This window comes from Pipistrellus hanaki (genome assembly GCF_964339955.1).
Source record: "Pipistrellus hanaki genome assembly, chromosome: 17".
NCBI classification, from domain to species: Eukaryota; Metazoa; Chordata; class Mammalia; order Chiroptera; family Vespertilionidae; genus Pipistrellus; species Pipistrellus hanaki.
The window spans coordinates 45,049,689-45,070,623 of NC_140519.1; the positions used below are offsets into that span (position 1 = coordinate 45,049,689).

Genomic DNA, 20,935 nt, shown 5'->3' on the forward strand with positions numbered 1-20,935 from the left:
GGCGGCTTCAGGCTCGGTTTTCTGTCTCCCTGAGCCTGCCCACGTCACTGAGAACCACAGGGCATCCCGCCTCACCTCTTCCTGGCCGAGCTGAGGTCAGGTGTAGCTCTGGGTGTCCAGACACCCTGGGCCTCCCTCCCTTTCATCAGGAGCTGATTTCCCCCCACGGAGCAGCGTCTGGGTGACGTGACCGCCATTGCTTCCTTAGTTCCCTGAGCCGTCCCACTAAGAGAAAACAACTGACATTTATTTATTATTATTATTTAAAAATATTTTTATTGATTTCAAAGAGGGAAATAGGAACATCAATGATGAGAGAGAATCACCGATCAGCTGCCTCCACCGGGGATCGAGCATGCAGCCTGGGCATGTGGCCTGACCGGGGATTGAACCCATGACCTCCTGGTTCATAGGTCGACACTCAACCACTGAGCCCCAGCGTTCGGGTGCAACTGCCTATTTATTGAGCATCTGGCTGTCCACATATTTTGCTCTAATGATTGCCTGCAGGAAAGATGTTATTGTCCTGAAACTAGGAGATAACAAAGAATTTACCAAAAGGCACAGAGCCAACATTCAAACCCTGTTCCCCCTCGCTGGAACGCTTATTTCTTTGTGATATGTCAGAGATGAGATGCATGCGATTCCTCTTCAAGGTGGAGCACCTAAGCACTTGCCTTTCACGTAGGTGAACAAATATTGCAGAGAAATGGTTTTCCCCGCTGGAACGTACAGACTGTCCTTGGGGTTGTCAGCATTCCGGAAAGCCAGGCGCTGCCCTGTGCCGGCCGAACTGGAAGGCACTGAAGGCTTGAGTCGGGCAGGGGACCACGCTGCCCTCTGCCTTTCTCTGTCCGGTCCTTCAGCTGTAAACATGTTTTCCTCCCCACACTTGGGCATCCGTCATGATTCAGAATCCCAGGCAGTCCACCCTTGGAGAAAGGGGTTCGGATCGGGGCACTAAATGACCGCGGCTGTGTGTGCAGGGCTGTGCCACGGCAGAGCGCTTTCCAATTGCAGGTGATCCTCCTAGCTCCCTCGAGAGGGGACCCGCTTTGCAGATGAGGAAAAGAAAGGCCTCCTGTGGAGTGACCAGCGTAGCTTTTCAGGCCGGCCACCACTCTCATCACGGCTGCCAGGAGTCCTGTGTAAGAGACTGTTAGCTGGGTGTGTGAGCAGTGTAACCGAGGCTGCATTCCAATAAGGAGCTATGAGTCCTGTCCTTTCCTTTCCTTTCCTTTCCTTTCCTTTCCTTTCCTTTCCTTTCCTTTCCTTTCCTTTCCTTTCCTTTCCTTTCCTTTCCTTTCCTTTCCTTTCCTTTCCTTTCCTTTCCTTTCCTTTCCTTTCCTTTCCTTTCCTTTCCTTTCCTTTCCTTTCCCTTCCCTTCCCTTCCCTTCCCTTCCCTTCCCTTCCCTTCCCTTCCCTTCCCTTCCCTTCCCTTCCCTTCCCTTCCCTTCCCTTCCCTTCCCTTCCCTTCCCTTCCCTTCCCTTCCCTTCCCTTCCCTTCCCTTCCCTTCCCTTCCCTTCCCTTCCCTTCCCTTCCCTTCCCTTCCCTTCCCTTCCCTTCCCTTCCCTTCCCTTCCCTTCCCTTCCCTTCCCTTCCCTTCCCTTCCCTTCCCTTCCCTTCCCTTCCCTTCTTTTCCTTTCTTTTTATTTTTTATTTTTAAGTATTTGTATTGATAAGGGAAAGGGAGAGAGAGAGAGAAGCATCAATGATGAGAGAGAATCACCAATCAGCTGCCTCCTGCACATGATGGAAACCACAACTCTTGCACGTGCCCTGACCAGGAATCAAATCCTGACCTCCTGGTTCATAGGTCAACCACTGAGCTACACTGGCTGGGGGATGAATCTCTTCTTAATGATCTGGTGGTCCCCGGTGCCAGTATTTTAAAGGAGCTGCCCACTGAGTACACTGGTGTGGGCACCTGACCGCTTCCCCACAGAGCAGTGGGAGCTCCCTCAGCCTCACCCCCTCCACTGTCTGGCACATCACCCAGTGCCTGGCTCCCGGTGGACTCTTCCTAGGGACGCATGGACTAAATGAATGAACTGCGATTCCATGCTGCCAGTCCGACCACGTGGGAGTATGGACTTCCCGTCTGGGCACATTTGTACTGCATTTCTTATTACAAAGCAATATCTCTCTCCCCCAGAAAAAACCCCCAAATCCAGGCCAACAAAAGCAAGAAGCAAAAAACCCTCCGTGGTCACTCAGCTGATAGCTCCGTTTGGAAAGTGAAATACGTTTGAACAAACACTGTCTTTATAGTGATTCCGAGCGGGTGTATGCATTTGGGGAGGACACCTTACATATGCACTCGTCATTGTTTGGTGGCATGCACGTTAGCTTGTAAATGGTGATAACCATCTTCCCATGTCCACATCTGCTCCTCCTCACTCCCCACCCCTGCTGGGTGGCTCGGACACCGAGCTTCACCACTGCTCAGTCATGTGACAGAGCTCCTCCCATTTTTCTTCAGCAGGAATTCAGCTGTTCCTCTTATAATCAGCGCCTCTGTGAATATTCTCATCGTCCAATCTCTGTGACTCAAGTTTCCTATTTATTAGAATATATCCCCATAAGATAGAATGGCTGAAGCAAGGGCCATTTAGGCTATGCTGTTCGCCACAGTGCCCTTCAGGACGTCTGGACCCGCCTCTGCTCCCACCACCACCCCCTGAGCCCGGATGCCTGGGTGAATGGGCCCTTTGCAGCCTCTGTCCTTTGGCACAGGTCCCCGCATCACCCACCTGCTGTCCTCAGCGCACCTGTCCCTTCTTCAGAGGACCCCGCCCCGTGCTCTCCTCCCAGCCCTGGGTTTCTGTAATGCACGTCTCCTTGGAAGTAAGTCATGATCCGTGGTGTTTGGCGCTGAGCCCGAGTGGGTCCGGTTCGCTGTTTCGTCCTGGTGGCCCCACGGCTCGTTACAAAGGTCAGAACAGAAGGAAGAGCTCCCACAGGACCCGGGTCTGCTGTGGCTCAGCCACGTGGCTCACGAGTCCTCCCTTCCTCCTCTGAGTGAGCATGCTCCCCGCCCGGCAACGTGATGGCGACGTTTAAATGAGATATGGAGTGAGGAGGCCCCAGCAGGCAGCTGAACACACGGCATTGGTGCCTGGGGTGTGGCTCATGGGTGCTTCCCTGCGCCGGACACTGTTCTGTGTGCTTCATGTCCAAACGACATGAAATGGAATTTCAGTGTCCATAAAGTTTTATTGGGACACAGCTTGCCCTTTCGTTACCCAGTTTGCGGCGGCTTTTATTGTACCGCGGCGGGGGTGAGTAACCGGGACGAGATGGTGTCACCCTCAGCGCCCAGCGTATTTACGATGTACCCCTGCGGAAAGAGGCCGCTGGCTCCAGTGACAGTATGAGCTCATCCGATGTTGCATCATGCCGCTGTCATGGTCACCATCCCCACTGCACTCGGAGGAGCAGAGGCACGGAGAGGTGAGGACATGGGCCTGGAGTCACATCCGGCCGGGAGGTGGTGAAGACGGGGTTTGGTTCCCAGGTCTGGGCTCTCTCGGGCTGCACCCTCACACAGGTTATTGGTGTTGGCAGGTGAGGAACATGAGGCAGGAAGAGGTGAAGTTGGCCCTCGCCAGTTTGGCTTGGTGGATAGAGTGTCGGCCGGCAGACCTAAGGGTCCCGGGTTCGATTCCAGATAAGGCCAGCCCCTGGCCAGGGCTTATGCAGGAGGCGACCAATCAATGTGTTTCTGTCACATCGATGTTTCTCTCTGGCTCTTCCTCTCTGTTCCACTCTCCCTAAAATTCAACGGAAAAAATATCCCCGGGTGAGAATTAGCAAACAAACAAACAAAAAAAAGAGAGGTGAGCCCTAGCTGGTTAGGCTCGGTGGATAGCGCATCAGCCTGCGGACTGAAGGGTCCCAGGTTCGATTCCCGGCAAGGGCACATGCCTGGGCTCAATCCCCAATAGGAGACATGCAGGAGGCAGCTGATCAATGATTCTTTCTCTCATTGTTGATATTTCTTTTTCTCTCCCTCTCCCTTCCTCTCTAAAATCAAAAAAAATATATTAAAAACAACAAAAAACAAAAAAGAGGTGAGGTGGTGCATGCATGAATGGCAGCATCAGGATTCAGGACCAGTGCAGGGACCTCTGAGTTCTTGGCCCTTCTGTCACCCTGGGCTCTTTCTACCCCTCCAGGCTCCTCGTATCTATCACCTGTAACCACATGGCCAGACACACAGAGGTACTCAGCATGCCCTTAAAAATGCAGGCGCCCGAAACCAGGGAAATACGATGACAACGCTAGATACGGCTGAGGGCTTTCTCCTAAACACCAGCTCCGCAGATGTTTGTGGAAAAGAGGAATGGGTCTGGTGAACGGCTCCTGAACTCTCGGGAGTTTCGACTCTGGAGGCGGGACAGGGACCTGGGGGCAACACAGCAAGCCATGACCTGGTCACGGGAAGGAGACCTCGCTGGGCACCAATTATGATCCTCAGGTGGTGAGGGGGGGAGGGGTGTCTCTGGCCACAGTGCCACCCACCCTTCCGTTCAAATTCCTCTGCGGGAACTGTGTTTTCCGGGCATCGCAACGGGCTCTACTTTTGTGGATTCCAAATGTTTGGTTTCTTTAAATAGCTTTGTTGAGATTTTATTTACATACCGTACAATTTCCCAGCCTTAGAACATTTTCACCACCTCAAAAAAGTCTGTAACCTGTCGCCTCCCTCCGCAGCCCCCTCCCAGGCTTAACCACTTGCCATCTGCTTTATGCATTTGCCTATTCCTGACATTCCGCGTGAAGGGAATCCTACATCAGTGGTTGGCAAACTGCGGCTCGTGAGCCACATGCGACTGTTTGGCCCCTTGAGTGTGGCTCTTCCACAAAATACCACGGCCTGGGCTGGTCTATGTTGAAGAAGTGGTGTTGGAAGAAGTTTATGTTTAAAAAATGTAGCTCTCCAAAGAAATTTCAGTCTTACTGTGGACATTTGGCTCTGTTGACTCATGAGTTTGCCGACCACCGTCCTACACGATGCAGTCTTTCCTGCCCAGCTCCTTTCACTTAGCGTGATGTGTGTAAGGTTCCTTCACGGCGTCTCACGGCATCTGTGCCTTTCCTTTCTGTGTCTGAATCATGTTCCCTTGTATGACTGTAAGGCCACAGTTTATTTGCTCGTTCTTTGCCAGGTGGTGGATTTTATTTTATTTTATTTTTTTTATGGGGGGTGGGTCATTATGCATAATGCCGCTCTGAGAGTTTACGAACAAGATTTTGAGTGGATGCGTGTTTTCATTTCCCTGGAGTATCGATGCCCAAGTGGAATTGCTGAGTCACATGGTAACTGAGTGTGTTGCTTTCTGAGGACCTTCCAGGCGGTTTCCCAAGGCGTCTGCCCTGTTTTTCATTCCCACTAGGAACTGCCTGTTCTTGCTCATAACTCACACTCCTCTTTGTTTTTTTAAATGCGTTTTATTGATTTTTAGAGGGAGAGGAAGGGAGAGGGATAGAGAGGGAAACATGGACGAGAGAGAGGAACGTCACTGAGCAGCTGCCTCCTGCACAGCCCCTACCAGAAATGGAGCAGGCAACCCCGGGCCTATGCCATGACCGGAAATCGAACCATCGGTTCCTGGGTCGACACCCAACCACTGAGTCACACCAGCCAGGCCGTACTCCTCTTTAAACACAGCGTGATTCCACGTGTAAGTGTCTAGAGAATGCCAAATTAACCCACGGAGCTAGGTGGCCTCTGGAAGGAGGGCAGAGACGATGAGTGGAAGGGCAGTGTCTGGGTGAGGGGAATGCATTCTGTGTCTTGGTGGTTTCGTGATTTGAGTCTGTGCATCTGTCAGAACTCATCGAACTGTTCTCTTAAGATCTGGATGTTTCATTATGTGTTGATTATGTCTACATGGAAAAAAAACAAATAGAAAAAACATAGATGGAGGGGGAAGAGGAAAAACTATGCATTATCTTAGGACATGACTTCCCACCCACCTTCTTCCCCTGGACAGAGGGCCTGTGCCGGGCAGGCAAGGCCAAGGGTAAATGTCTTCTCATTGATATGATGCCCTGCGTCTCCACAGGGAGCCTTGTTCACACCAAGGGGGAGGCAAAGGAGGTTGTTTTTCACTCTCCCAACCAGGGGATGTCTGGGGGTGGGGGGGTGGGGTGTGGGCCCTTGGAGAGCCAGTTCCTGCAGTGGGGGGAGGGGCGTGGAAGGTCTGATTCCAGGCCTTTCTGCAGAGAAGAGCTGCATTTCCCTTTGGCATTAAGATACATTTAAAAAAATAATTTTCTCAGTTGCTACAAAACGTACTCTCCAAAGCCAGCCTCACTTTTTTTTTTTTTTTTTTTTTTTTTTGCCAGACTGCCTCATCCACCAGAACCCAGAATCAGACAGGACACTCTGCCTCTGCCTCAGTGTATCAGGGCTGCTGAGCAGGGGACAACAGGATACAAACAAAAAAAGAAGTGTAGGGTGTGGTCTCTCCCCCTCAGACTCTGGTTTGCAGTTTCATGGTTGGACATAAATCCACCGGAGATTAGGACCGGGCGAGCGTCACTCACTGCCCACGGACACACGTCAGAATTATAACATTTTGATGCATTGCACACGTTGCATCATCTTACTTGGAGGCGAGGAAAGAGCCTGTATTTCGCTAGGAAAAAATAAAAAATACATGCGACGCAAGACAGTTATTTGGGGCAAGGTGGGATTCCGTGTGTGTTTCTCTTTTCCTTGTTGCTCACCCGTGATTTCTGATTTCCAGTGACCATTTATTGAATTAAATCAGTTGCTAACAAAGTGTTTTGCTGCCCAGGATGGTGTAGGCCAGTTGGGTGGGCATTGTACCGTGCACCAAAAAGCTGCCAGTTCGATTCCCGGTGAAGGGCACATGCCCAAGGTGTGGGCTCTATCCCCTGTGGCTGATAGTAGTCTGTCTGTCTGTCTGTCTGTCTCTCTCTCTCTCTGAAAATCAATAAAAATATATTTTTAAAAATTACTTTGGGCCGAAACCGGCTTGGCTCAGTGAATAGAGCGTCGGCCTACATACTGAAAAGTCCCAGGTTCGATTCCTGTCAAGGACATGTACCTTGGTTGCAGGCACATCCCTTTTAGAGGGTGTGCAGGAGGCAGCTGGTCAATGTTTCTCTCTCATCATGTTTCTAGCTCTCTATCCCTCTCCTTTCCTCTCTGTAAAAAATCAATAAAATAAATTTTAAAAAAATTACTTTGGTTCTCTCACTGGTTGGAGCTAGCATAGGGTCCCCTCTTCCCCAGAGCAGAGCCCCCTCTCCTCTGCCCTCCCCTCCTCCCCCCAGCTTATGAATGTAAGGCGGCTCCGCATATGCATTGACCCTGAACTTCGGGGTTAGCAAGGTCAGGGTTGGGTTCTAGCCTCTGAAGGAAGCCACGGATCCTTTTTGCATCTTGGTTTCCTTGTCAGAAGGCTGATCTGGTCATACCCTCCGGGATGGATTGGTGTGACACCTACACTGGGACACAGCACAGACCTTGGCCCTTCCTATCCGTCCCTCCTTTCCCAGCCCACTCTCAGCCCAGGACCTTCCCGGCGCCTGCTAGCACTCAGCATGTCAGCCTGCATGGCTGCTGGGAGCCAGGCTGCCTCCCTAACCTCGGCGGGAGCTTGAAGGCACCTGCACGTCTCGCTTGGTGTGAGTGTGTGTGTGTGTGTGTGTGTGTGCGCGCGCGCACGCTCTCCAGCCACGTGCAAGGCTTTGGTGTGTGTGGCTCGATGTTAAACAAAACCCCCCTCCCGTGGGTGAGTGAAGACCGCTTGCTTGCCGAAACCGGTTTGGCTCTGTGGATAGAGCGTCGGCCTGCAGACTGAAAGGTCCCAGGTTCGATTCCAGTCAAGGGCATGTACCTTGGTTGCGGCCACATCCCCAGTAGAGGGTGTGCAGGAGGCAGCTGGTTGATGGTTCTCTCTCATCGATGTTTCTAACTCTCCATCCCTCTCTCTTCCTCTCTGCAAAAAAAAAATCAATAAAATATATATTTAAAAAAAAAAGACTGCTTGCAGTCAGGGCTGGTGATCTATCACAGACCGAGGGTGGGACGCACTGCAGCCAGCACCTGGGTGACAGCGTCCTTTCTATTCTCCCCTGCAGCGTGGCCGGTCCCTGGCAGCGGCGTGTCTTCAGACAGCATGCCCCTTCCCTTGGGACTGTCCTCTTCCTGCAAATCAGGACAGCTGAGTGCCACCCCCGGCTGACTGTGAGTATTGTGGGCGCTTTTCTCGGTTTGTTTTCGAGGTGCAGGGGAGGGCCCAGCGGAGGGGCGTCGGGGTTTTGCTGTCTGTGTGCCCTGGTGGCTTGTGTGGGGCAGGAGGGATGGACTGGCAGAGGCGTGCGACACGGGAGCCATGTGCTGTGGCGTCTGGTGTCACCTTCTCCCTTCAGCACTGCCTCCCGCTGCCCCGGTTCTCGCTGCTTTTTAGGGCGGTGGTTTTCAGGCTGCAGTTTGCAAATGATCACCTGGGAAGCTTGCTGCTAGCCCAGTTCCTGAGCTCCCCTCCCCCCTGCGGTTCTAAGGCCTGGGCTCTGGGTGGGGCCGAGGAGTAGCGTTTTGGACAGACAGCCCTGATCGGACCGGGAGGCACCAGAAGCAGGTGCCCGGGACCTGTCGGGGGCCTCACAAACAAGTGTGAAAACAGATACAGTGATTGGTTTCAAAATGGGAAAACAAGTCCCCCCAAAATGGACATAGTGATACATAGTTATGTAACTTTAGCGCAACCTGTCAGCGGCAGCCCGGCTGTTGCAAACAGGAATTGTTTTTTAGGTGGCATCTGGGCAGGTTTAGCATATTCGGTATGCTGTATGCCAGGTCTGCAAAAACCTGGACAAAGCCCTCACACCATCCACCCAGCTCTGAGAAATGAAACCCTCGGTTACTTATTTTAAAAACATCTTTTTATGGATTTTAGAGAGAGAGAGAGAGAGAGGAAGGGAGAGGGAGAGAGAAAGAGAGAGAGAGAAACAACGGTGCGCAAGAGACACATTGATTGGCTGCCTCTAAAAATCCATGGAAACATATCTGGAATGAGGGTTTAAAAGAAGGCGGTGGTGAGAGGGGCTGGCTGGGTGCAGGGCGTGCCCGGGGCCAGGGCTCAGTGGCCTCTCTCCTGCACACACAGTAGCATGGCCCCCCTCCCCCCTTTCCCCGCTGCCCTGACCTGGAATCCCTGACTCGGTTCTTTCTCCAGAGCGCCCTGCGGGCTGCCCCCAGACTGACCTCCCGTCAAGCCCTCTGACCGGCTGCACCGCTTCATGGCCTTCAGTCCTCTCTTCCCAGCACTCAAGGCCCTCAGTGTTCTGGACCCAACACCTGCCCCCAGGCCCCCCAGATGTTTGTCTTCGTTCTAGCAGCAAATGCCTCCTCACTGGCTGCCAAGCAGGCACCCCCACCCCCACCCCCCCAATGCAGGCTTTTAAAAACATATATAAATATATTTTTATTGATTTCAGAGAGAGGAAGGGAGAGGGAGAGAGAGATAGAAACATCAATGATGGAGAATCATTGATCGGCTGCCTCCTGCACGCCCCCTACTGGGGATGGAGGCCGCAACCCAGTCACATGCCCTGACTGAGAATCAAACCCTGACCCTGACACTAACCACTGAGCCAGGCTGGCCAGGCCCTGCTGCAGGCTTTTGGTCACCGCCCCCCTCTCCTCTTGCCATCCACCCATTGGGCTGTCCGAGGACGTCCCTCTGCAGCCCACAGCGACCTGCTCTCCTGCACCCAGACCACACAGCGCCCACCCCCGAGCCATCTTGGACTGACTTGTTTCATTATCTGTCCCTTCATTCCTCCTCGGCTATCGGACATTCCTCAGGGGGCAATCTGGACTCCTTCCCCCGGGGTCTTCCCCAATGCCTCGCTGCAGCCTCGGGGACCACAGGCACCTGTGCCATCGGTCTGTGAGGAATCGGTGGGGCGGGTGGTCCAGGCTGGGGAGGGTCGGGGGAACCAGAGCCGCCCCCTCGGACCTCTCCCGCCTCCTCGTCCAGTCCGTCCCCAGAATGTGGCGGGGCCTGCCCAGACGCCATTGCCAGGGGCAGCGGGAATGGGTTTCTTGGGAGAACTATTTATCAGGAGCCATCAAGGCGGCTCTTCGACCTGGTAACCCTCCTGGAGGAATGAGAAGGTCGGGGGGGGGGGGGGGGGGCGAGAGGTTTGTGCAGGGAGGATGTTTGGAAGCTGGGTGCATTCCCGATTTTTAACAATTTGTTAAAAAAAAATCGGGGCTTTGTGAAAACGCCGAGGGACGCGGGACAAATTGTTAAACATTGCGACTGTCCCGCCAAAAGCGGGATGTCCGGTCACCTTAATTTAGGGGCGCATCCGAAACAAAACGCCACCCAGGGGCGCCTGATGCTTCTGCGCCGAGGGCTCCCGGTGGAGAGGAGGTGGCGCCGTCAGGAAAGCAGGGACCGTCTGTGAGGCCGCAGTCCCGGGCGCACGCCGTGTTGTGTCCCGCCCTCCCGCCCGGGGTTCCGGAAAGCGCAGAAGGGAGGTGTGCTCCTGGTTGGGAAAATGCAGGTGTGGGTGCCTCCTCGGGGGTCCCAGGAGCACGATGGTTGCTTTTGCTCTCCTGTCTTCATCTCTTACCTTTTTGGTAACCTGCCTGATCCAGTTATCAAAACGGCTTACTGCAACAGAAGAAAAATGTATAGATGGGTTTGTAGGGACCCGGGGGTCCCCCAGAGGGGCAGCCTGACCTCCCCTCCGCTCCCTCAGCCTGTGCACAGATCGTGACAGGTGCTCTGGTTGAGGGGGGCGGGTGCTGCACCCCGATAGGATGGCTCCGTGTGCCTCCCCCACTGAGACGAGCTGCAGAGCCCCCAGCGCCTGGGACATGCATGGCTCCCTGACGGACCTGCCCTCTTTCCAAGTCTATGAACCAGTGCCACCTCCGAGCCTTTTGTCCACCTCCTATCCTGTCTCCCTTAACGCCCATCATAATGGTCCCTAAGGGATCATTGCCATGTAATAAACCCCATTTTGCAGATGGGAAAGCTGAGTCCTTAGTTGCTGCGCACAAAGCCTCTGCTGAGTCCCAGACTCGGGCTCTCGCCACAGATCTCCACGGACGCTCACAGGACACCTGGGGGCCGCGCTTCCTATCTGCTTTCCACGGTGGGGAAACTGAGGCTCCATCAGGTCACTTCCCAGAGGACCCACAGCCAGAAAGAGTCAGGGGCACGTGTGTTCCTGGGTTTTCTGCCTCCACACCCGGGTGAGATTTCTCTTTTGAGCTGTGCTGTGAACGCCTCCTCCGTCTAAAGCACGTGGCCGTTGGTCTGTGTGGGATCCGCTCCTCCTTCTTTCTCTGACGGCCTGGTGCCCGTGCCCTCCGCTCCCGTGGGCTCCGGCCGGTGGGCTTGCTGTGGGCGTGGTGTGTATGCTCCCTCCTGTGTGGCTCTGGTTGGCTGTCTGTTATGAATTTGGGCAGATGGGATGTGGCTACAGATCTCCCCCTGGCTTCTCTCTTGGTTTTTCTTTTTACCCAGTACAGCCCTCCTTTGGTGTCTGCAGAAAACTGGTTCCGGGGTCTCCCGGGGGTCCCCACATTCACAGATGCTCAAGTCTCCTCTGTAAAGTGGTGCAGTGCTTGTGTGTAACCGACCCACACCCTGCCACGTCCTCTGAAGCTTCTTTGCGGTGTTTATAATTCCTAATACAATGCAAATACTGAGTCAATAGTTGTTACACTGCGTTGTTCAAGGAAACGTGTGAAGAAAAGAGTGTACACGCTTAGTCCCACCGTGACCATCATAGGTCTAACTACACAGTACACGTCAGCGATAACACAACCCCCCCCCCCCAAATACCGTCGATCCTTGGATGGCTGAAGCCGCGGATTCGGTGCCTGTGGATACGGAGGGCGGACTCTTCCATCATTTTAGATCCCACCTGGCTGCTCTGGGTGCACTAGCTCGTCTGGGGCTGCCTCTCCCCTGCCCTCCCCTCCCCTCCCCTCCCCTCGCCGTAGGTCCTGCCATTGGCCAGCCTTGCCCCTGCCGAGGAGCCCGGCCGCGGCTGGGACAGGCGGCGCACAGCTGTATTCGCGTGGACTGTGGGAGTCAGAGACGCTCTGGCTGAGCGGGTGAGTCATCGTGCTCCGTGGTGGATGCCTTCACACGTGCCGTCCGATGGTTTTCCGGAATGACTGTGCCACCAAGCCGCCGGTGCGCCCCGAGTTCCGGTTTCCCCGTCCTCCCCACACCTGGCGCTGTCCGAGGGGCAGGGAAGATGCTCAGGCAGGTCAGGGCACTGGGTCAGCATCTCCGAGGCTCCTGCTCGCTGCACATCCATGTATCCTAACAACATCTGGAGCAGGAAGGGTACAGGGGAGGAGAGAGGGGGCGGGTGCCTTACTAATGCAGCTCTGTCTTCTCTCTTATTTAAAAAAAAATAATTAAAAAAATACACACACACACACACACACACACATATATATATATATATATATAAAATTGATTTTTTACAGAGAGGAAGGGAGAGGGATAGAGAGTTAGAAACATCGACCAGCTGCCTCCTGCACACCCCCCACTGGGGATGGAGCCCACAACCAAGGTACATGCCCTTGACCGGAATCCAACCTGGGACACTTCAGTCTGCAGGCCGACGCTCTATCCACCGAGCCAAACCGTTTCAGCAGCTCTGTCTTCTCCTAAGGAAGACAGTTGCCCCAGAAACCGGGGGAGGTAGACTTCCCTTTTTGTTTTCTTTTTGTTGTTGTTGTTACTCCTCACCCGAGGATATTTTTCCATTGAATTTTAGGAAGAGTGGAAGAGAGAGGGAAAGGCAGAGAGAAACATCCATGTGAGAAAAACACATCGATTGGTTGCCTCCTGCATGTGTCCCGACGAGGCCTCGGGCTGGGGAGGAGCCTGCAGCCTGGGTACATGCCCTTGACTAGAATCGAACCCGGGACCCTTTGGTCTGCAGGCCGACGCTCTATCCCCTGAGCCAAACTGGCTCCGGTGACTTCCCTTGTGTCTTACCAGCCAGATGGACCCCAGCCGGACGTGGCCGGTCTGAGTATTTGTAATTCCTAGGAGAAGGAGGAAGGCACAGCGGCTGAGCGTCTTTCACACCAGACCTCTCGCTTCACAGTTTTTGGAGTGCAACCTGCCTCTTTCGTCCAGGGGACCGTCCCCTCCCGAGCCTGTGACTAACCACAGGCAGAGTTTCTGGTTGAGTCGCCCGGCACGCGACGGGGACCTTGGGCCCGGATCTGCCCGGTGTGTTCTGGAATTTGCCATCCGTGTCCATCGGACATCAGCCCTGTTCCCACGCCAGCAGCCCCAACTTCGGTTTCCTCCTGGGCTCCCCGGGGAGAGGTCAAGACAGAGATTCAGGGGGCAGAGCGCCCACCTCCTGCCCATGCCGGGGTTCCCCGGGCAGGATGCCGGCTGGGACGGGGGGAAAGGACGCCCGTTTTCAATTCAACGTCCTCATGGAACTGCTTTGGTTCTGAAAGGATTCCGTTTGGCTGGCTGGTGATGCTGCTACAAGGAGATACTTGCCCTCCAGGTCAGGCCCTCAGGTCCTTCTCCTCCGAGGCTCGCTCCTCCCCCCGTCCCCCCCGGAGCCATGGGCGGCCATGTGTCTGTCTCTCGCACCGCAGGCCTCCGGGGGTCCCTTTTAGGAACCCAGATCCAGGCAGGCGATGCTGGCGGAGGCCCCTCCTGGGTTCACCCAGCCAACAACAGCACATACCGGTGCAGCCGCCGGGATGGGTGCTGGGGACAAGCGACAACACCCTCGCCTTCTGTCTGTGGGGGTGACACTTGGGGTAACTGAGACCCACCCTTTGCATGACGGCAGTCCTTTGTGAGCTCTGCCTGCAGTCAGACCTTCGAGATTCCTGGGAAACCATCCAGGACAGTGGTCTGCAAACTGCGACTCGCGAGCCGCTTGCGGCTCTTTGGCGCCTTGAGTGTGCCACGGCCTGGGCACATCTATGTTGAAGAAGTGGCATTAGAAGAAGTTTAAGTTTAAAAACTTGGGCTCTCCAAAGAAATTTCAATCGCTGTGCTGTTGATAGTTGGCTCTGTTGGCGAATGAGTTTGCCGACCACTGAGCAAGGATGTGCCCATTTGCAGGTGGGTGTCCCGGGTGGTGTTCTAAGATGTCCTATTAGCCTGTTAGGGTGTGGGGGCCGGAGTAGGACCCCTGCTTCCAGGTTTAACCGGGGCCAGCGGGGTTTCCCAGCCGAGGGAACCTTCTGGGGGTTGCATCGGGGGGTTTATGATTCCCAATGAGCTGAGGGTTCCCTAAGAGAGAACTTAGGAACCACCCTCCCATCCAAGTACTAAAAGTCAAGTGAATTCAAAATCTGAGGAACAGAATAAACTGGTGAATATAATAGAATCGGGGGCATAGAATGGGAGGGGAATGATAATTCTCAGGGGGAAAGGGGTGTCTGTGGGGGGGGTACAGGAAGAGACTGGACAAAAATCATACCTATGGCTGAGGACGGGGGCGGGGGGTGGGGGGGGGAAGAGGAGGTAATAGCAGAGGGTGGAGTGGGGACCAGTTGGAGGGGAGCTATGGGGGGAGGGGAGAAAAGGAGAAACAATTGTAATAATCTGAACAATAAAGATTTATTAAAAAAAAAAAAGAAGAAGAAAGAAACCACCCTCATTGGGGAGTGTGTTCACCAGGCATCTCGGATGTGCAGCGGGATCATCCTGTGAACTGAGGCCTCAGAGGCCACCGGAACCCACGGCAGGGGCTTGTTTCCCGAGAGAAGTGGCCCTCACCCCAAAACATACACCCAACCCTCCAGTGGGTCCCAGGGAGGCCCCGGGAAGGTTCTGGCCACCAGGATTCCGAGGCAGAGCTCCCCACCCCGAGCCCCGAGCCCCGAGGCGGGCGGCTCTGGGTTCCTGATCTGAGATGTGGGGCCTGGGGTCCTGATTCACCGAGGCCTGCGGGTTTCCCCGGGGTCCCGGCGGCCTCCCCACTCAGCGCGGGCGTGCCAGCCCCCGGACTCGGGGTTGCACACGGGCCTGTGGTTCTGCAGGTGAAAGGTCGAGCCCGGGGTGTGAGAGCTGCGTGGGAGTCGCAGCCCGCCAGGTCTCTGGGGTTTTGGTGAACATGCTCGGGGTGACACATTCCCGGCTGAGCAGGGCTCCCTTTCCGGGAAGGGGGGTCTGGGCTGCTCCTCCTCTGGGCCAGCTCCTGGGCAGGTGACTTCACCTCTCCCAGCCCCTGCTTCCTGCCCTGCGGGCCTCCGGGAGGTCCAGTGCGGCTCCTGGGGGTGCTCAGCCCAGGTGACCCTGCTTCCCCTGTCCCCTCTCACACAGAAAAGCAAGTCTGCAGGCTCCGTTCCATCCCTGAGCTTCCCAACCCGCCACAGGCATGGTCTACACTAGCCACACACCACACAAAGGCAGTGCACCGCGGGAGAGGTCGTTAGCTTCAATTGGCCTTTTCCCCGCCCCCCCCCCCCCCCTTTTCTTAAGGGCATCGGTCATTTCCACTCGCTAACCTTCACTCACTGCAAGTTTTTTAATTTAATTATTTATTTATTTATTTTAAAAATATATTTTGATTTTTTTTTGTTTTTTTTTTTTGTTTTTTTTTTTTTACAGAGAGGAAGGGAAAGGGATAGAGAGTTGGAAACATTGATGAGAGAGAAACATTGATCAGCTGCCTCCTGCTCACCCCTACTGGGGATTGTGTCCGCAACCAAGGCACATGCCCCTGATCGGAATCAAACCCGGCACCTTTCAGTCCCCAGGCTGATGCTCTATCCACTGAGCCAAACCGGTCAGGGCATTGCAAGGTTTTTAGTAGCTGCTGCTCCCTCCCCACCCCATTCCAGGAACATCCTTGCCAGCCCGGCTGGCACTGCTGCAGATGAATGTGAGCCGGCCCCGTGGCCTCCCCTGTATCTGGTGCTTCTCCAGGTGATCAATCCCCATTTCATTCACAACCTGGACCCTGAGACGGGCGTCCGCCCGGCCTGTGACCCTCAGATACCTCATCAGAAACGCGTGCTGCTGTGGGGCCTGCGGGAGCGAGTGTCAGACAGAGATTCCCTGGCCCTGGAGCGAAGACGCACGGGTGTGGGGTGCGTGTGGCCGATGGCAGGCTGTGGTTCGCGGGGATGGTCCCCGCCCCGCGGAGCCTGCGGTGGAGGGGGCTGCGGTGGCCCCATGCCCCGGGTGGCTAAAGGGGTTCCAGGCTATGTCTGTTATCCCAGTCTTTTAGACAGTCAGCGCTACCACTGTGTCCCAGTTTGAATAGAGACGTTTTGCTGAGACACCAGATTGGGAGTTCTTAAAGAAATGTCATGAGCAAAGTCGGAAGGATAGGACCATGCGTTTGCGGGCTGGACTTGTTTGTGGAAAACTATCCGTGTGTGAGTGGGTCGTGCTGTTCACACATGTTGGTCAGGGTCTGCTGGATTATTTCATCTGCCCTGCCAGCCACCCGCTGGTTAGGCACCCTTCTGACTGGCCACAAGTTAGAGATAAGAAGATTGAGGCCTAGGGAGCTTGAGTCACTGGCCTGAAGCTCTATAGTTGTTAGTGTTCAGTCAGATGGATATCCATCCAGTTAGAGTTTTGAGATTCAGAATTGCAGGGACCCTGGGTTAGTATTCTGCAGTTATCATTTAAAAAAATATTTTTTATTGATTTGAGAGAGAGAGAGAGAGAGAGAGAGAGAGAGAACATCAATTGATGAAAGAGAATCATTGATCAGCTGCCTCCTGCACCCCTGACCTTGGGGGTTGACCCTGTAACCTGGACATGTGCCCTGACCAGGAATTGAATCATGACCTCCTGATTCAATGTGGAAGCTCAACCACTGAGCTACACCGGCCAGGCTGGGGCTACCCTTTTGCTGGCCTTGTGGCCTTGACCTTGTGACTCTGAGCTGCAGTGCGCCCATCTGTAAAATGGGGGTAGTAACACTCACCATGGGCATGCTCTCTGCTGTCTCTCCACGGCGCGGTGCCTTGAGAGTTCTGGGTGGAAAGGAGGAGGCCTCAGAGAAGACGGGCCCCAACCCCAGCCTCATGAGGTGAATCAAGGCTGGCTTAAACCAGATATGGTCATGGCGGCCATGGTGTTGGCAGATACGTTCTCTGATTTTGTTAGGGGAAGCATTCTCTTTCCAGATAAAAAGACAAAGCCCCCCGTTAGGGGAAGCTCGTGTGCCCTTTTCCACCCGGGCAGCAGATGCCTCCAGACTTCGTGTGACGGGCCCAGTTCCTGCTTGCGGATGCCACCCTAAATGGACTTGCTTTTCGTTTGCAGCTGGAAGCATTTGCAATGGTGGAATAGATTTCCACCCAAGCACCGTGCCGAGCGGCTTCCTATGGTGGTCAGGAACCAGCTCCAAAGCCAGGGTGTCTGGGTGTAATCTCGGCTCTGTCACGAATTAGCTGTTTGACCCGGACAAGCCACTCACTGTCCACATGTGTGAAGTGCCGATAAATGCCCCGTGAGCACTGAATGAAGGACGAGCATCGTACTCGCCACACGGGAGGGTGATGAGTGTAAAAGGAGAAGATATTTTATTACATTATTGGGACAGTGCCGGACACATAGCAAGTGTCTATGTACCTGTTTGTAACAAACAAACAAACACACACACACACACACTTAAAAGTGGTCGCTATTGCCCTGACCCGTTTGGCTCAGTGGATAGAGTGTCGGCCTGCAGACTGAAAGGGCCCAGGTTCGATTCCGGTCAAGGGCATGTACCTTGCTTGCGGGCACATCCTCAGTAGGAGGTGTGCAAGAGGCAGCTGATCGATGTTTCTCTCTCATCGATGTTTCTGGCCTTCTATTCCCCTCCCTTCCTCTCTGTAAAAAATTAATTATATATATCATCAGCCACCTGTTACATTTAAGAGATCCTTGACCCCGTCACCCCTGAGACTCACGGAGCATAACACGCCCCCTCAGAGCAGGAACACAGTGGTTTCTCTTTGACAGGAAGGGCTCCGAGGAGAACGGTGACTGTAAAAGGAGGAGGGGCTGTGACTACCAGGTCATGTCATGCAGTGAGTGACCAAAATACCCACCTGGCCCATGCAAATGGGTGTGGGTCCCCCAACGGCCCTTCCAGAAGGCTCTAGACTTTTTTGAACTCCTTTTTGAAAGGGTCTTTCCAGCCAGTCAGTGATTTTCTCTCATTACTGATGTTTCTATCTCTCTCTCCCTTCCTCTCTGAAATCAATAAAATAGAACCCAGAAACATTCTAAAATTTTATTTTAAAAATAAAAGTCATTGGACTCACCTGATTAAAAAATACCCTTCAGTGGAGTCCTGTCTCACTTAGAATAAAATCCAAGCCGTTCTCCCCCCTCCTTCCCCTTCCCCTGTTTCCCCCTTTGCCTCCTAGCTTTGGGCCACGCATACCTGCCCAGGCTGGCCTCAGGGCCTTTGCACGGAATGTGACCCTGTGAGGGACACTCTTTCCCCTGCATCCCTGCCGGCCTCATTTCCTCACTCTCTCAGATCTCTGCCCAGATGTCCGCTCCCGAGAGGCCTTCTCTGACCAGCCCCTCTGACACACATGCCCCACTCCTCATTTTCCGTCATTACCTGTGGCCCGTATCATCACAGATAACGTTCTGCCTTCCCCAGCAGAAGATAAGCCCTGTGAGGAAAGAGGCACTGCTTTGTCCATTAGAGATTTCACAGAAGCCAGAGCATTCTAGTCACCGTGCTCCGTAAATGTTGTACAGCCTGCGGTCTCCTGTGAACTGCTACATTTGCCCCAGATCCACTTCCCAGAAAGCGCCAAACCAGGGAGGCCTTTGAAAGGGATCATGCTAGTGACCGGATGGTTTACCCTACATTCGCTTGCAAATGCTCCTACCCTGGCCAGTGTGGCTCAGTGGGCTGGCTGTCATCCCTGCACCATAAAGGTTGCCCAAGTTCAAGTTTTGGTCAGGGCACATGCCCGGGTTATGGGCTGGATCACCAGTGAGGGGGCTTGCAGGAGGCATCTGATTGATGTTTCACTCTCACATAAATGTTCCTCTCTCTCTCTCTCTCTTTCTCTCTCTCTTTCTCTCTCCCCCTCTCCCTTCCTTTGTCTAAAGAGCAATAAAAAGAAAAAAGAAAAGAAAAAAAAAATGCTCCTTATCACATTGGTTTTTTTTTTCCCTCCCTTTTGCTCCTGGGCACCAAGCAATCCCAAATATGGTGTCTTTGTACCAGTCAGACCAGGGTTCTCACAGATGATGGCTTCAAAGCAAAGTGGCCCTACCCCTTGACACTCTCATGGAAACATGGGGTCTGTGTCCTTTCGCTGAGTCCCTTGAGTGCTTCGAGAAAGAGAGCCACAAAAGGTCACGGGGCTCTCACCTGGCCCCCTGGGCCGCTCGCTTTGGGGGAAGCACCCAGGCTGCCTGGGAGAGGTCACGGGTGGGTGCTGTGGTCCGTGGTCTCAGCGGAGCCGGCCGCCGGCTGCCAGGTGGGCCAATGGCCAGACAGACTGCCATGTTGGAAGCGTAGAGCATTTGCTCTTTCAAATGGCCACAGCCCAGCCCACATTTGACTTCAAGGTCATGGGAAACCCCAAGCGAGAACCACCCGGCCAAGCCCTTCCAAATTCCTGACCCAGAACACCAGGGTGACATCACGCGATTATTATTTTACGAAGGCTAGTGTTACTTACAGTAATTTGTACTCAGCAGGAGTAACCAGAGCTCCACCCTAACTCTCCTACACACGAGGTCCTCTTGAGCAAATTCATCTCTAACACTCTGGGCATCAGATTGCTCATTTATGTGGTGGTGGTGTAGTTCCCAAGCAAGTTTGCTTGCAAACCCAGCGGGCTTTCTAGCATGTACCGCCTTTCCTCCTATCTAAGCTGTCATCCATCATACAGCTCACCTCTGATTCATGTGCCGCTAAGAGAGAAGCAGATGCTCCCAGCGACCCCCCTGGTACCCCTGGCTGTAGGACGAGGTTCCTAAGATGTGTATTTGTCTTAGGATCTTTGATGTAAAGAGTTAAGCTCAGGCGCAGGGCAAGACCCCAAGACTTGGGTTTGTGGGAAGAGGGAGGTGAGCTGACAGCAAGGGCCGCTCTGTGTGAAAGTCTCCACCCCCCCTCTCCCCCAGCCCCTTTTGCAGGAGGAAGCACGCGGATCAATCCCGAGGACCTTGTGGTCCAGGCACAGAGCGCCTCCCTCGGGCAGCTGGGGGGTGGCTAGCATTCAGATGACATCATGTCATGGTCGTTCAGCAGAAATGCATGTTGCAAGAGAGATGCCGTGAGGTCCCTAGCCCTGGCTGTGAGTGTACAAGCTCTGTTCAGTAGGAACTCATCTCCAGTCCTGGGAGTAGACCCAGCCCCGTTTCTCTGTGGCTGGTGGTGTCCTTTCTTTTTCAGGACAGTAACGAGTCCTTGGGAGCTGTCAGCCCATGAGCAGACGGGGTCTGTGGGCACAGGGATGACAGAGGTGACTGGGGCCACCTCTAGTGGGGCAGAAGCGTGAGGAAGCGTCGGGACAAGCTGGAGGCTCAGCTTTTGCATGGAGGGCCCCGTTCAGTCAGAACCGCCATGGTCGGTGAGCCCCCTCAGGACCAGAGAGGTTAATTGTCTTGCTGAAAGCCACACAGCTGCTTTATGCCAGCTTAGTCCACCAGACTCAGGCCTGGGCGCTTCCCCACCATGTTGGGCTGATCAGAATCTTTGCGGAGACGTGGAAACCAGTTCACGTGACACTCCCACAAGCCAGGGCCCTGGGCACATTGTCCTGCCAGCCTCCTGAGCAGGGGTTTCCTTTCAACAGCTCCTTGCCTTTGCCAGTGAGAGTTTCTTCCTGGTGAAAACCAAAACATCTTTCAAGGCCCAGCTCAAAGGGCACACCTTAATCCTGGTTCCCACAGAGCCATTCCCAGCCCCTGTGGCTCTTGGCTGCCCTCCCGG

The 20,935-nt window shown here is 54.1% G+C and overlaps 1 long non-coding RNA gene across 4 annotated transcripts in view; it reads left to right on the top strand.

Moving 5' to 3' along the window:
- The window catches only part of LOC311612047, a 531,826-nt gene that overhangs the window by 256,100 nt on the left and 254,791 nt on the right, over positions 1–20,935 (top strand). For all 4 annotated transcript variants that reach the window (XR_014793198.1, XR_014793199.1, XR_014793200.1 and 1 more), the window contains one exon: positions 8,123–8,228. This is a non-coding gene — a long non-coding RNA (uncharacterized lncRNA). The remainder of the gene's footprint in view (positions 1–8,122; positions 8,229–20,935) is intronic.